The sequence below is a fragment of the Oncorhynchus mykiss genome, chromosome 18 (genome assembly GCF_013265735.2).
Source record: "Oncorhynchus mykiss isolate Arlee chromosome 18, USDA_OmykA_1.1, whole genome shotgun sequence".
NCBI lineage: Eukaryota > Metazoa > Chordata > Actinopteri > Salmoniformes > Salmonidae > Oncorhynchus > Oncorhynchus mykiss.
The window spans coordinates 68,819,479-68,831,605 of record NC_048582.1 but is presented as its reverse complement, the minus strand read 5'-3'; the positions used below and the strand labels follow the sequence as shown (position 1 = coordinate 68,831,605).

Sequence of the window (12,127 nt, the reverse complement as noted above, 5' to 3'; positions counted from 1 at the left end):
CATTACTCTACAGACAGACAGACCCACGTTACTCTACAGACAGACAGACCCACGTTACTCTACAGACAGACAGACCCACATTACTCTACAGACAGACAGACCCACATTACTCTACAGACAGACAGACCCACGTTACTCTACAGACAGACAGACCCACATTACTCTACAGACAGACAGACCCACATTACTCTACAGACAGACAGACCCACGTTACTCTACAGACAGACAGACCCACGTTACTCTACAGACAGACAGACCCACGTTACTCTACAGACAGACAGACCCACATTACTCTACAGACAGACAGACCCACATTACTCTACAGACAGACAGACCCACGTTACTCTACAGACAGACAGACCCACATTACTCTACAGACAGACAGACCCACATTACTCTACAGACAGACCCACGTTACTCTACAGACAGACCCACATTACTCTACAGACAGACAGACCCACATTACTCACAGACAGACAGACCCACATTACTCTACAGACAGACAGACCCACGTTACTCTACAGACAGACAGACCCACGTTACTCTACAGACAGACAGACCCACATTACTCTACAGACAGACAGACCCACATTACTCTACAGACAGACAGACCCACATTACTCTACAGACAGACCCACGTTACTCTACAGACAGACCCACATTACTCTACAGACAGACAGACCCACATTACTCTACAGACAGACAGACCCACATTACTCTACAGACAGACAGACCCACATTACTCTACAGACAGACAGACCCACATTACTCTACAGACAGACAGACCCACGTTACTCTACAGACAGACCCACATTACTCTACAGACAGACAGACCCACATTACTCTACAGACAGACAGACCCACGTTACTCTACAGACAGACAGACCCACGTTACTCTACAGACAGACAGACCCACATTACTCTACAGACAGACAGACCCACATTACTCTACAGACAGACAGACCCACATTACTCTACAGACAGACCCACGTTACTCTACAGACAGACCCACATTACTCTACAGACAGACAGACCCACGTTACTCTACAGACAGACAGACCCACATTACTCTACAGACAGACAGACCCACATTACTCTACAGACAGACAGACCCACATTACTCTACAGACAGACAGACCCACGTTACTCTACAGACAGACAGACCCACGTTACTCTACAGACAGACAGACCCACGTTACTCTACAGACAGACCCACGTTACTCTACAGACAGACAGACCCACATTACTCTACAGACAGACAGACCCACGTTACTCTACAGACAGACAGACCCAGATTACTCTACAGACAGACAGACCCACATTACTCTACAGACAGACAGACCCACGTTACTCTACAGACAGACAGACCCACGTTACTCTACAGACAGACAGACCCACATTACTCTACAGACAGACAGACCCACGTTACTCTACAGACAGACAGACCCACGTTACTCTACAGACAGACAGACCCACATTACTCTACAGACAGACAGACCCACGTTACTCTACAGACAGACAGACCCACGTTACTCTACAGACAGACAGACCCACGTTACTCTACAGACAGACCCACATTACTCTACAGACAGACAGACCCACGTTACTCTACAGACAGACAGACCCACGTTACTCTACAGACAGACCCACATTACTCTACAGACAGACAGACCCACGTTACTCTACAGACAGACAGACCCACATTACTCTACAGACAGACAGACCCACATTACTCTACAGACAGACAGACCCACATTACTCTACAGACAGACAGACCCACGTTACTCTACAGACAGACAGACCCACATTACTCTACAGACAGACAGACCCACATTACTCTACAGACAGACAGACCCACGTTACTCTACAGACAGACAGACCCACATTACTCTACAGACAGACAGACCCACGTTACTCTACAGACAGACTCTACCCTTTGTTCTTATAGCTTACAACACTAGTTCATATGGGTCAGAGTGCGTGTGTTTGTGCGTGTGTTTGTGCGTGTGTGTGTGTGTGGGGGGGGGGGGGGGGGGGCGTATGTGTGTGTGTGGGGGGTGTATGTGTGTGGGGGGGTTGTGTGTGCGTGCGTGTGTGTCTGTGTGGGTGGGGGTGTGTGTGTGTGTGTGTGTGTGCGTGGGGGGGGGTGTGTGTGTGTGTGTGTGTGTGCGTGTGTGTGTGTGGGGGGGGTTGTGTGTGTGTGTGTGTGTGTGTGTGTGGGGGGGGGGGGTGTATGTGTGTGTGTGCGTACATGTCTTAGAGTTCAGTCTGAGTGGATCTGACAGACTCACTCAATGAAGGCAGCTCTCCCCCAAGGCTCCCTCTGTCCCCTGTAAACCTCATCTCCCACTCTGTCTACACGTCTTTGTGTCTGTCTGTCTGTAAAAAAAAAAAAAAGCTGAAAATAAATATCCATAATTCGTTTAAGTGCTACATCGAGCTTTCTGGCCTATATTCTGTAATTATTTTCAGCACGGGACAGCTCCTATAAAGTCACAGTTTAGTTTCACTTTGTAACAAGTGCACTGCGTGGTGTTTTGGGAAATGGGTGTAACATTGTCGGCCCTTATTTTTACACTTGCTTCGTTAAAACACATGTAAGCCAAAGGTCCATTGCTATCGGGAAACTGGGCCCAGGTAAACATCTGGGCCACGGAAAGAAAAGGACAGCTTCTTCTTCGGGAGAACAATGATCAAAAACACCGAATGAATGAGAGAATCACTAGCATGTTGTTGTCACAAACCTGACGTTTTTTTTAAAGAGACAGTGTACCATTTCAAACGTAATTCATCTCAATAGGAAAATAGTGCTTTTTACACAATGTAAAACCCCAATATTCCATAATTGATGTTGTAATTTCAATGACAGGTAATGTTATTCCTTTATAATAAAACTCATGTATTTACAATGTTACATATTATTTTCTAGGGCAACAACATGTGCTTCAAAATTAGTTTGAATTTATTATTAATATATATTAATTAAATAAAAATGTATTAATTAAATTCATTATTCTCATATAGGCCCAATATAGGTTGTATCTCAATCAATAAAAAATATATTTATATATATTCTGGTGCTCCTAAATTTCCTGATGTGCTCCTAACTTTTTTTAAGGTGCGACAGGGTAGCTAGTGGTTAGAGCGTTGGACTAGGAAGGTTGCAAGTTCAAACCCCCGAGCTGACAAGGTACAAATCTGTTGTTCTGCCCCTGAACACGCACACACACGCGCACACACATACACACATACCGTCATTGAAAATAAGAATTTGTTCTTCACTGACTAACTGACTAGTTAAATAAAGGTAAAATTTAAAAAAGGTGTGAGCACTAGTGCCACCAAGGAAAATGTTTCATTGAGAGGCCTGATACTGTGTAACCTAGAAGCTATATTCAGCTCTTTGAAGGTCACTCATTCTCCATAGACCAGGGGTCCAAGTCTCTACTGTATGTGCTGCTTCTCAAATGAGCATTATTCCCCTTTGTAGTGACGTGTGTGTGTGTGTGTAGGTGTGTGTGTGTGTGTGTGTATACAGGTGTATGTGTGTGTGTGTGCGTGGGTGGGCACCAATTTGACTGATCAAACACTGAAAAAAAAAGAGGGGAGGGTAAGAGGGTATGGGGAGGGGAAGAGGGTATGGGGAGGGGAAGAGTGTATGGTGAGGGTAAGAGGGTATGGAGAGGGTAAGAGGGTATGGGGATGGTAAGAGGGTATGGGGGAGGGTAAGAGGGTAAGAGGGTATGGGGAGGGTAAGAGGGTATGGGGAGGGTAAGAGGGTATGGGGAGGGTAAGAGGGTATGGGGAGGGGAAGAGGGTATGGGGAGGGTATGAGGGTATGGTGAGGGTAAGAGGGTATGGGGAGGGTAAGAGGGTATGGGGAGGGGAAGAGGGTATGGGGAGGGTAAGAGGGTATGGTGAGGGTAAGAGGGTATGGGGAGGGTATGAGGGTAAGTGGGTATGGGGAGGGTAAGAGGGTATGGGGAGGGTAAGAGGGTATGGGGATGGTAAGAGGGTATGGGGGAGGGTAAGAGGGTAAGAGGGTATGGGGAGGGTAAGAGGGTATGGGGAGGGTAAGAGGGTATGGGGAGGGTAAGAGGGTATGGGGAGGGGAAGAGGGTATGGGGAGGGTAAGAGGGTATGGGGGAGGGTAAGAGGGTAAGAGGGTATGGGGAGGGTAAGAGGGTATGGGGAGGGTAAGAGGGTATGGGGAGGGTAAGAGGGTATGGGGAGGGGAAGAGGGTATGGGGAGGGTAAGAGGGTATGGGGAGGGGAAGAGGGTATGGGGAGGGTAAGAGTGTATGGGGAGGGGAAGAGGGTATGGGGAGGGTAAGAGGGTATGGGGAGGGGAAGAGGGTATGGGGAGGGTAAGAGGGTATGGGGAGGGGAAGAGGGTATGGGGAGGGGAAGAGGGTATGGGGAGGGTAAGAGGGTATGGGGAGGGTAAGAGGGTATGGGGAGGGTAAGAGGGTATGGGGAGGGTAAGAGGGTATGAGGGTAAGAGGGTATGGGGAGGGTAAGAGGGTATGGGGAGGGGAAGAGGGTATGGGGAGGGTAAGAGGGTATGGGGAGGGGAAGAGGGTATGGGGAGGGTAAGAGGGTATGGGGAGGGTAAGAGGGTATGGGGAGGGTATGGGGAGGGTATGGGGAGGGTAAGAGGGTATGGGGAGGGTAAGAGGGTATGGGGAGGGGAAGAGGGTATGGGGAGGGTAAGAGGGTATGGGGAGGGGAAGAGGGTATGGGGAGGGTAAGAGGGTATGGGGAGGGTAAGAGGGTATGGGGAGGGTATGGGGAGGGTATGGGGAGGGTAAGAGGGTATGGGGAGGGTAAGAGGGTATGGGGAGGGTAAGAGGGTATGAGGAGGGTAAGAGGGTATGGGGAGGGTTAGAGGGTATGGGGAGGGGAAGAGGGTATGGGGAGGGGAAGAGGGTATGGGGAGGGGAAGAGGGTATGGGGAGGGTAAGAGGGTATGGGGAGGGTATGAGGGTATGGGGAGGGTAAGAGGGTATGGGGAGGGTAAGAGGGTATGGGGAGGGTTAGAGGGTATGGGGAGGGGAAGAGGGTATGGGGAGGGGAAGAGGGTATGGGGAGGGGAAGAGGGTATGGGGAGGGTAAGAGGGTATGGGGAGGGTAAGAGGGTATGGGGAGGGTATGAGGGTAAGAGGGTATGGGGAGGGTAAGAGGGTATGAGGAGGGTAAGAGGGTATGGGGAGGGTAAGAGGGTATGGGGAGGGTAAGAGGGTATGGGGAGGGTTAGAGGGTATGGGGAGGGGAAGAGGGTATGGGGAGGGGAAGAGGGTATGGGGAGGGTAAGAGGGTATGGGGAGGGTAAGAGGGTATGGGGAGGGTAAGAGGGTATGGGGAGGGTAAGAGGGTATGGGGAGGGTATGAGGGTAAGAGGGTATGGGGAGGGTAAGAGGGTATGGGGAGGGTATGAGGGTATGGGGAGGGTAAGAGGGTATGGGGAGGGTAAGAGGGTATGGGGAGGGTTAGAGGGTATGGGGAGGGGAAGAGGGTATGGGGAGGGTAAGAGGGTATGGGGAGGGTAAGAGGGTATGGGGAGGGTATGAGGGTAAGAGGGTATGGGGAGGGTAAGAGGGTATGGGGAGGGTATGAGGGTATGGGGAGGGTAAGAGGGTATGGGGAGGGTAAGAGGGTATGGGGAGGGTTAGAGGGTATGGGGAGGGGAAGAGGGTATGGGGGAGGGTTAGAGGGTATGGGGAGGGGAAGAGGGTATGGGGAGGGGAAGAGGGTATGGGGAGGGTAAGAGGGTATGGGGAGGGTAAGAGGGTATGGGGAGGGTAAGAGGGTATGGGGGAGGGGAAGAGGGTATGGGGAGGGGAAGAGGGTATGGGGGAGGGTTAGAGGGTATGGGGAGGGGAGGGGAAGAGGGTAATGGGAGGGGAAGAGGGTATGGGGAGGGTAAGAGGGTATGGGGAGGGTAAGAGGGTATGGGGAGGGTTAGAGGGTATGGGGAGGGTAAGAGGGTATGGGGAGGGTAAGAGGGTATGAGGAGGGTAAGAGGGTATGGGGGAGGGGAAGAGGGTATGGGGAGGGTAAGAGGGTATGGGGAGGGTAAGAGGGTATGAGGAGGGTAAGAGGGTATGGGGGAGGGGAAGAGGGTATGGGGGAGGGGAAGAGGGTATGGGGAGGGGAAGAGGGTATGGGGGAGGGGAAGAGGGTATGGGGGAGGGGAAGAGGGTATGAGGAGGGTAAGAGGGTATGGGGGAGGGGAAGAGGGTATGGGGGAGGGGAAGAGGGTATGGGGGAGGGGAAGAGGGTATGGGGAGGGTAAGAGGGTATGGGGAGGGTAAGAGGGTATGGGGAGGGGAAGAGGGTATGGGGGAGGGGAAGAGGGTATGGGGAGGGTAAGAGGGTATGGGGAGGGTAAGAGGGTATGGGGAGGGGAAGAGGGTATGGGGAGGGTAAGAGGGTATGGGGGAGGGGAAGAGGGTAAGAGGGTATGGGGAGGGTAAGAGGGTATGGGGAGGGTAAGAGGGTATGGGGAGGGTAAGAGGGTATGGGGAGGGGAAGAGGGTAAGAGGGTATGGGGAGGGTAAGAGGGTATGGGGAGGGTAAGAGGGTATGGGGAGGGTAAGAGGGTATGGGGAGGGTTAGAGGGTATGGGGAGGGTAAGAGGGTATGGGGAGGGTAAGAGGGTATGAGGAGGGTAAGAGGGTATGGGGGAGGGGAAGAGGGTATGGGGAGGGTAAGAGGGTATGGGGAGGGTAAGAGGGTATGAGGAGGGTAAGAGGGTATGGGGGAGGGGAAGAGGGTATGGGGGAGGGGAAGAGGGTATGGGGGAGGGGAAGAGGGTATGGGGAGGGGAAGAGGGTATGGTGGAGGGGAAGAGGGTATGGGGGAGGGGAAGAGGGTATGGGGGAGGGTTAGAGGGTATGGGGAGGGGAAGAGGGTATGGGGGAGGGGAAGAGGGTATGGGGGAGGGTTAGAGGGTATGGGGAGGGTATGAGGGTATGGGGAGGGGAAGAGGGTATGGGGAGGGGAAGAGGGTATGGGGAGGGTATGAGGGTATGGGGAGGGGAAGAGGGTATGGGGAGGGGAAGAGGGTATGGGGAGGGTTAGAGGGTATGGGGAGGGGAAGAGGGTATGGGGAGGGTATGAGGGTATGGGGAGGGGAAGAGGGTATGGGGAGGGGAAGAGGGTATGGGGAGGGGAAGAGGGTATGGGGAGGGGAAGAGGGTATGGGGAGGGTAAGAGGGTATGGGGGAGGGGAAGAGGGTATGGGGAGGGTAAGAGGGTATGGGGGAGGGGAAGAGGGTAAGAGGGTATGGGGAGGGTAAGAGGGTATGGGGAGGGGAAGAGGGTATGGGGAGGGGAAGAGGGTATGGGGAGGGGAAGAGGGTATGGGGGAGGGGAAGAGGGTATGGGGGAGGGGAAGAGGGTATGGGGGAGGGGAAGAGGGTAAGAGGGTATGGGGAGGGTAAGAGGGTATGGGGAGGGGAAGAGGGTATGAGGAGGGGAAGAGGGTATGGGGAGGGGAAGAGGGTATGGGGAGGGTAAGAGGGTATGGGGAGGGGAAGAGGGTATGGGGAGGGTAAGAGGGTATGGGGAGGGTAAGAGGGTATGGGGAGGGGAAGAGGGTATGGGGAGGGTAAGAGGGTATGGGGAGGGGAAGAGGGTATGGGGAGGGTAAGAGGGTATGGGGAGGGTAAGAGGGTATGGGGGAGGGGAAGAGGGTATGAGGAGGGTAAGAGGGTATGGGGGAGGGGAAGAGGGTATGGGGAGGGGAAGAGGGTATGGGGAGGGTAAGAGGGTATGGGGAGGGGAAGAGGGTATGGGGGAGGGTAAGAGGGTATGGGGAGGGGAAGAGGGTATGGGGAGGGGAAGAGGGTATGGGGGAGGGGAAGAGGGTATGGGGGAGGGTAAGAGGGTATGGGGGAGGGGAAGAGGGTATGGGGGAGGGTAAGAGGGTATGGGGAGGGTAAGAGGGTATGGGGAGGGGAAGAGGGTATGGGGAGGGTAAGAGGGTATGGGGAGGGTAAGAGGGTATGGGGAGGGTAAGAGGGTATGGGGAGGGTAAGAGGGTATGGGGAGGGGAAGAGGGTATGGGGAGGGGAAGAGGGTATGGGGAGGGTAAGAGGGTATGGGGGAGGGGAAGAGGGTATGGGGAGGGGAAGAGGGTATGGGGAGGGGAAGAGGGTATGGGGGAGGGTTAGAGGGTATGGGGAGGGGAAGAGGGTATGGGGAGGGTAAGAGGGTATGGGGAGGGTTAGAGGGTATGGGGGAGGGTTAGAGGGTATGGGGAGGGGAAGAGGGTATGGGGAGGGTAAGAGGGTATGGGGAGGGGAAGAGGGTATGGGGAGGGTAAGAGGGTATGGGGAGGGTAAGAGGGTATGGGGAGGGTTAGAGGGTATGGGGGAGGGTTAGAGGGTATGGGGGAGGGTTAGAGGGTATGGGGGAGGGTTAGAGGGTATGGGGGAGGGTTAGAGGGTATGGGGAGGGTTAGAGGGTATGGGGAGGGTTAGAGGGTATGGGGGAGGGTTAGAGGGTATGGGGGAGGGTTAGAGGGTATGGGGGAGGGTTAGAGGGTATGGGGGAGGGTTAGAGGGTATGGGGGAGGGTTAGAGGGTATGGGGGAGGGTTAGAGGGTATGGGGGAGGGTTAGAGGGTATGGGGGAGGGTTAGAGGGTATGGGGAGGGTAAGAGGGTATGGGGAGGGTTAGAGGGTATGGGGAGGGTTAGAGGGTATGGGGAGGGTAAGAGGGTATGGGGGAGGGGAAGAGGGTATGGGGAGGGTAAGAGGGTATGGGGAGGGGAAGAGGGTATGGGGAGGGTTAGAGGGTATGGGGGAGGGGAAGAGGGTATGGGGAGGGTAAGAGGGTATGGGGAGGGGAAGAGGGTATGGGGAGGGTTAGAGGGTATGGGGAGGGTAAGAGGGTATGGGGGAGGGTAAGAGGGTATGGGGAGGGGAAGAGGGTATGGGGAGGGGAAGAGGGTATGGGGAGGGTAAGAGGGTATGGGGAGGGGAAGAGGGTATGGGGAGGGTTAGAGGGTATGGGGAGGGGAAGAGGGTATGGGGGAGGGTAAGAGGGTATGGGGAGGGGAAGAGGGTATGGGGAGGGTAAGAGGGTATGGGGAGGGGAAGAGGGTATGGGGGAGGGTAAGAGGGTATGGGGAGGGGAAGAGGGTATGGGGAGGGTAAGAGGGTATGGGGAGGGGAAGAGGGTATGGGGAGGGTTAGAGGGTATGGGGAGGGGAAGAGGGTATGGGGGAGGGTAAGAGGGTATGGGGAGGGGAAGAGGGTATGGGGAGGGTAAGAGGGTATGGGGAGGGTAAGAGGGTATGGGGGAGGGTAAGAGGGTATGGGGAGGGTTAGAGGGTATGGGGAGGGGAAGAGGGTATGGGGGAGGGTAAGAGGGTATGGGGAGGGGAAGAGGGTATGGGGAGGGTAAGAGGGTATGGGGAGGGGAAGAGGGTATGGGGGAGGGTAAGAGGGTATGGGGGAGGGTAAGAGGGTATGGGGAGGGTTAGAGGGTATGGGGAGGGGAAGAGGGTATGGGGGAGGGTAAGAGGGTATGGGGGAGGGTAAGAGGGTATGGGGAGGGTAAGAGGGTATGGGGAGGGTTAGAGGGTATGGGGAGGGGAAGAGGGTATGGGGAGGGTTAGAGGGTATGGGGAGGGTAAGAGGGTATGGGGGAGGGTTAGAGGGTATGGGGAGGGGAAGAGGGTATGGGGAGGGTAAGAGGGTATGGGGAGGGGAAGAGGGTATGGGGAGGGGAAGAGGGTATGGGGAGGGGAAGAGGGTATGGGGAGGGGAAGAGGGTATGGGGAGGGGAAGAGGGTATGGGGAGGGTAAGAGGGTATGGGGAGGGGAAGAGGGTATGGGGAGGGTTAGAGGGTATGGCTGCCAGTCTCCATCCCCTGGAATAGCGGAGCGGCGTTGGCGATAGATAGACTGGAGAAAAGGAGAGAGGAGCTGGACCACTAGTGGTGTCACGCCAAATACAGTCCCCCCCGGTCACTTCATGAGGAATAGTCTCATGGGTGGTGTCACGCCAAATACAGTCCCCCCCGGTCACTTCATGAGGAATAGTCTCATGGGTGGTGTCACGCCAAATACAGTCCCCCCCGGTCACTTCATGAGGAATAGTCTCATGGGTGGTGTCACGCCAAATACAGTCCCATCCGTCGCGTCATGACAAATGGTCTCATCAGTGGTGTCACGCCAAATACAGTCCCCTCCGTCGCGTCATGACAAATGGTCTCATCAGTGGTGTCACGCCAAATACAGTCCCCTCCGTCGCGTCATGACAAATGGTCTCATCAGTGGTGTCACGCCAAATACAGTCCCCTCCGTCGCGTCATGACAAATGGTCTCATCAGTGGTGTCACACCAAATACAGTCCCTAAAGCACTCCCGTGCCAAAGGCTAGTTGAGTGAAACCTGTCATCAAGTGATGCTGACACTGTCACCCAAACCAGATGCAAAGAGGGAAATGTGTATTTGAAACGAGAAGTTGGTCATAATGTGTTTTGAGGAAGCCATCTTTGTTTTGACTCGTGTGGATGAAGATGAACGGAAAAAAATTGACTTTATAATCGGATCCAAAGGGTTCTAGTTCACTCAATTATATTTTTTTGGGGCCCTGGGTCGGATTTGTAAAACAGCATTAGGGTTTAAACACAGCTTTTGTAGGCCAATCTAGTGCAGTGATTAGGTTGTTATCTAGACACAATCTCTTCTCTGTCTTCATTATTCATCAGATAATAATGAGAATAAGTCAGTCTCATATCTACATCCCAAATGGCATCCGATTTCTCCTAATAGTGCACCACTTTTGACCAGAGCCCTCCAGACCGATGTAAAATGTAGTGCACTATGTAGGGAATTGGGTGCAATTTGGGATGCACACTCTGTCTCTCATTCTTTCTCCCTCTCTGGCCCTCTATTCTCTACTTCCTCTCTCTGTTTGGTTTCCCAGCTCTCCCCTCTCTGACCCTCTATTCTCTACTTCCTCTATCTGTTTGGTTTCCCAGCTCTCCCCTCTCTGACCCTCTATTCTCTACTTCCTCTCTCTGTTTGGTTTCCCAGCTCTCCCAGCTCTCCCCTCTCTGGCCCTCTATTCTCTACTTCCTCTATCTGTTTGGTTTCCCAGCTCTCCCAGCTCTCCCCTCTCTGACCCTCTGTTCTCTACTTCCTCTCTCTGTTTGGTTTCCCAGCTCTCCCCTCTCTGGCCCTCTATTCTCTACTTCCTCTATCTGTTTGGTTTCCCAGCTCTCCCCTCTCTGACCCTCTATTCTCTACTTCCTCTCTCTGTTTGGTTTCCCAGCTCTCCCAGCTCTCCCCTCTCTGACCCTCTATTCTCTACTTCCTCTATCTGTTTGGTTTCCCAGCTCTCCCCTCTCTGACCCTCTATTCTCTACTTCCTCTATCTGTTTGGTTTCCCAGCTCTCCCAGCTCTACCCTCTCTGACCCTCTATTCTCTACTTCCTCTATCTGTTTGGTTTCCCAGCTCTCCCCTCTCTGGCCCTCTATTCTCTACTTCCTCACTCTGTTTGGTTTCCCAGCTCTCCCCTCTCTGACCCTCTATTCTCTACTTCCTCTCTCTGTTTGGTTTCCCAGCTCTCCCAGCTCTCCCCTCTCTGACCCTCTATTCTCTACTTCCTCTATCTGTTTGGTTTCCCAGCTCTCCCCTCTCTGACCCTCTATTCTCTACTTCCTCTCTCTGTTTGGTTTCCCAGCTCTCCCCTCTCTGACCCTCTATTCTCTACTTCCTCTATCTGTTTGGTTTCCCAGCTCTCCCCTCTCTGACCCTCTATTCTCTACTTCCTCTATCTGTTTGGTTTCCCAGCTCTCCCCTCTCTGACCCTCTATTCTCTACTTCCTCTATCTGTTTGGTTTCCCAGCTCTCCCCTCTCTGACCCTCTTCCCTTTAATCTCTTCTTCTTTTCCATGTGTTCCTGTGTCTCTCTCTCTCCACGCGACCAGTGGATTGATCTGACTGATAGCCTATAGGCACGCTATCCGTAGCAACCCCACGGAGACCAGATCAAAGATAATCAAATGATCTAATCCCATGCTTTCCAGAAAAGAGACAGTCCTTCCTTCCTTCCTTCCTTCCTTCCTTCCTTCCTTCCTTCCTTCCTTTCTTCCTTGGACAGGTGA

The 12,127-nt window shown here is 53.5% G+C and overlaps 1 protein-coding gene across 5 annotated transcripts in view; it reads right to left on the bottom strand.

The window, feature by feature from the left end:
- LOC110496750 (CYFIP-related Rac1 interactor A) overlaps positions 1 to 12,127 on the bottom strand; it is a 101,621-nt gene that overhangs the window by 57,335 nt on the left and 32,159 nt on the right. Inside the window, exon 2 of one of the 5 annotated variants that reach the window (XM_036953613.1) lies at positions 2,292 to 2,379. The exons of the other annotated variants lie outside the window; for them this stretch is intronic. The gene's annotated coding sequence lies outside the window, so the exon portion shown is untranslated. The remainder of the gene's footprint in view (positions 1 to 2,291; positions 2,380 to 12,127) is intronic. 5 annotated transcript variants of the gene reach the window in all.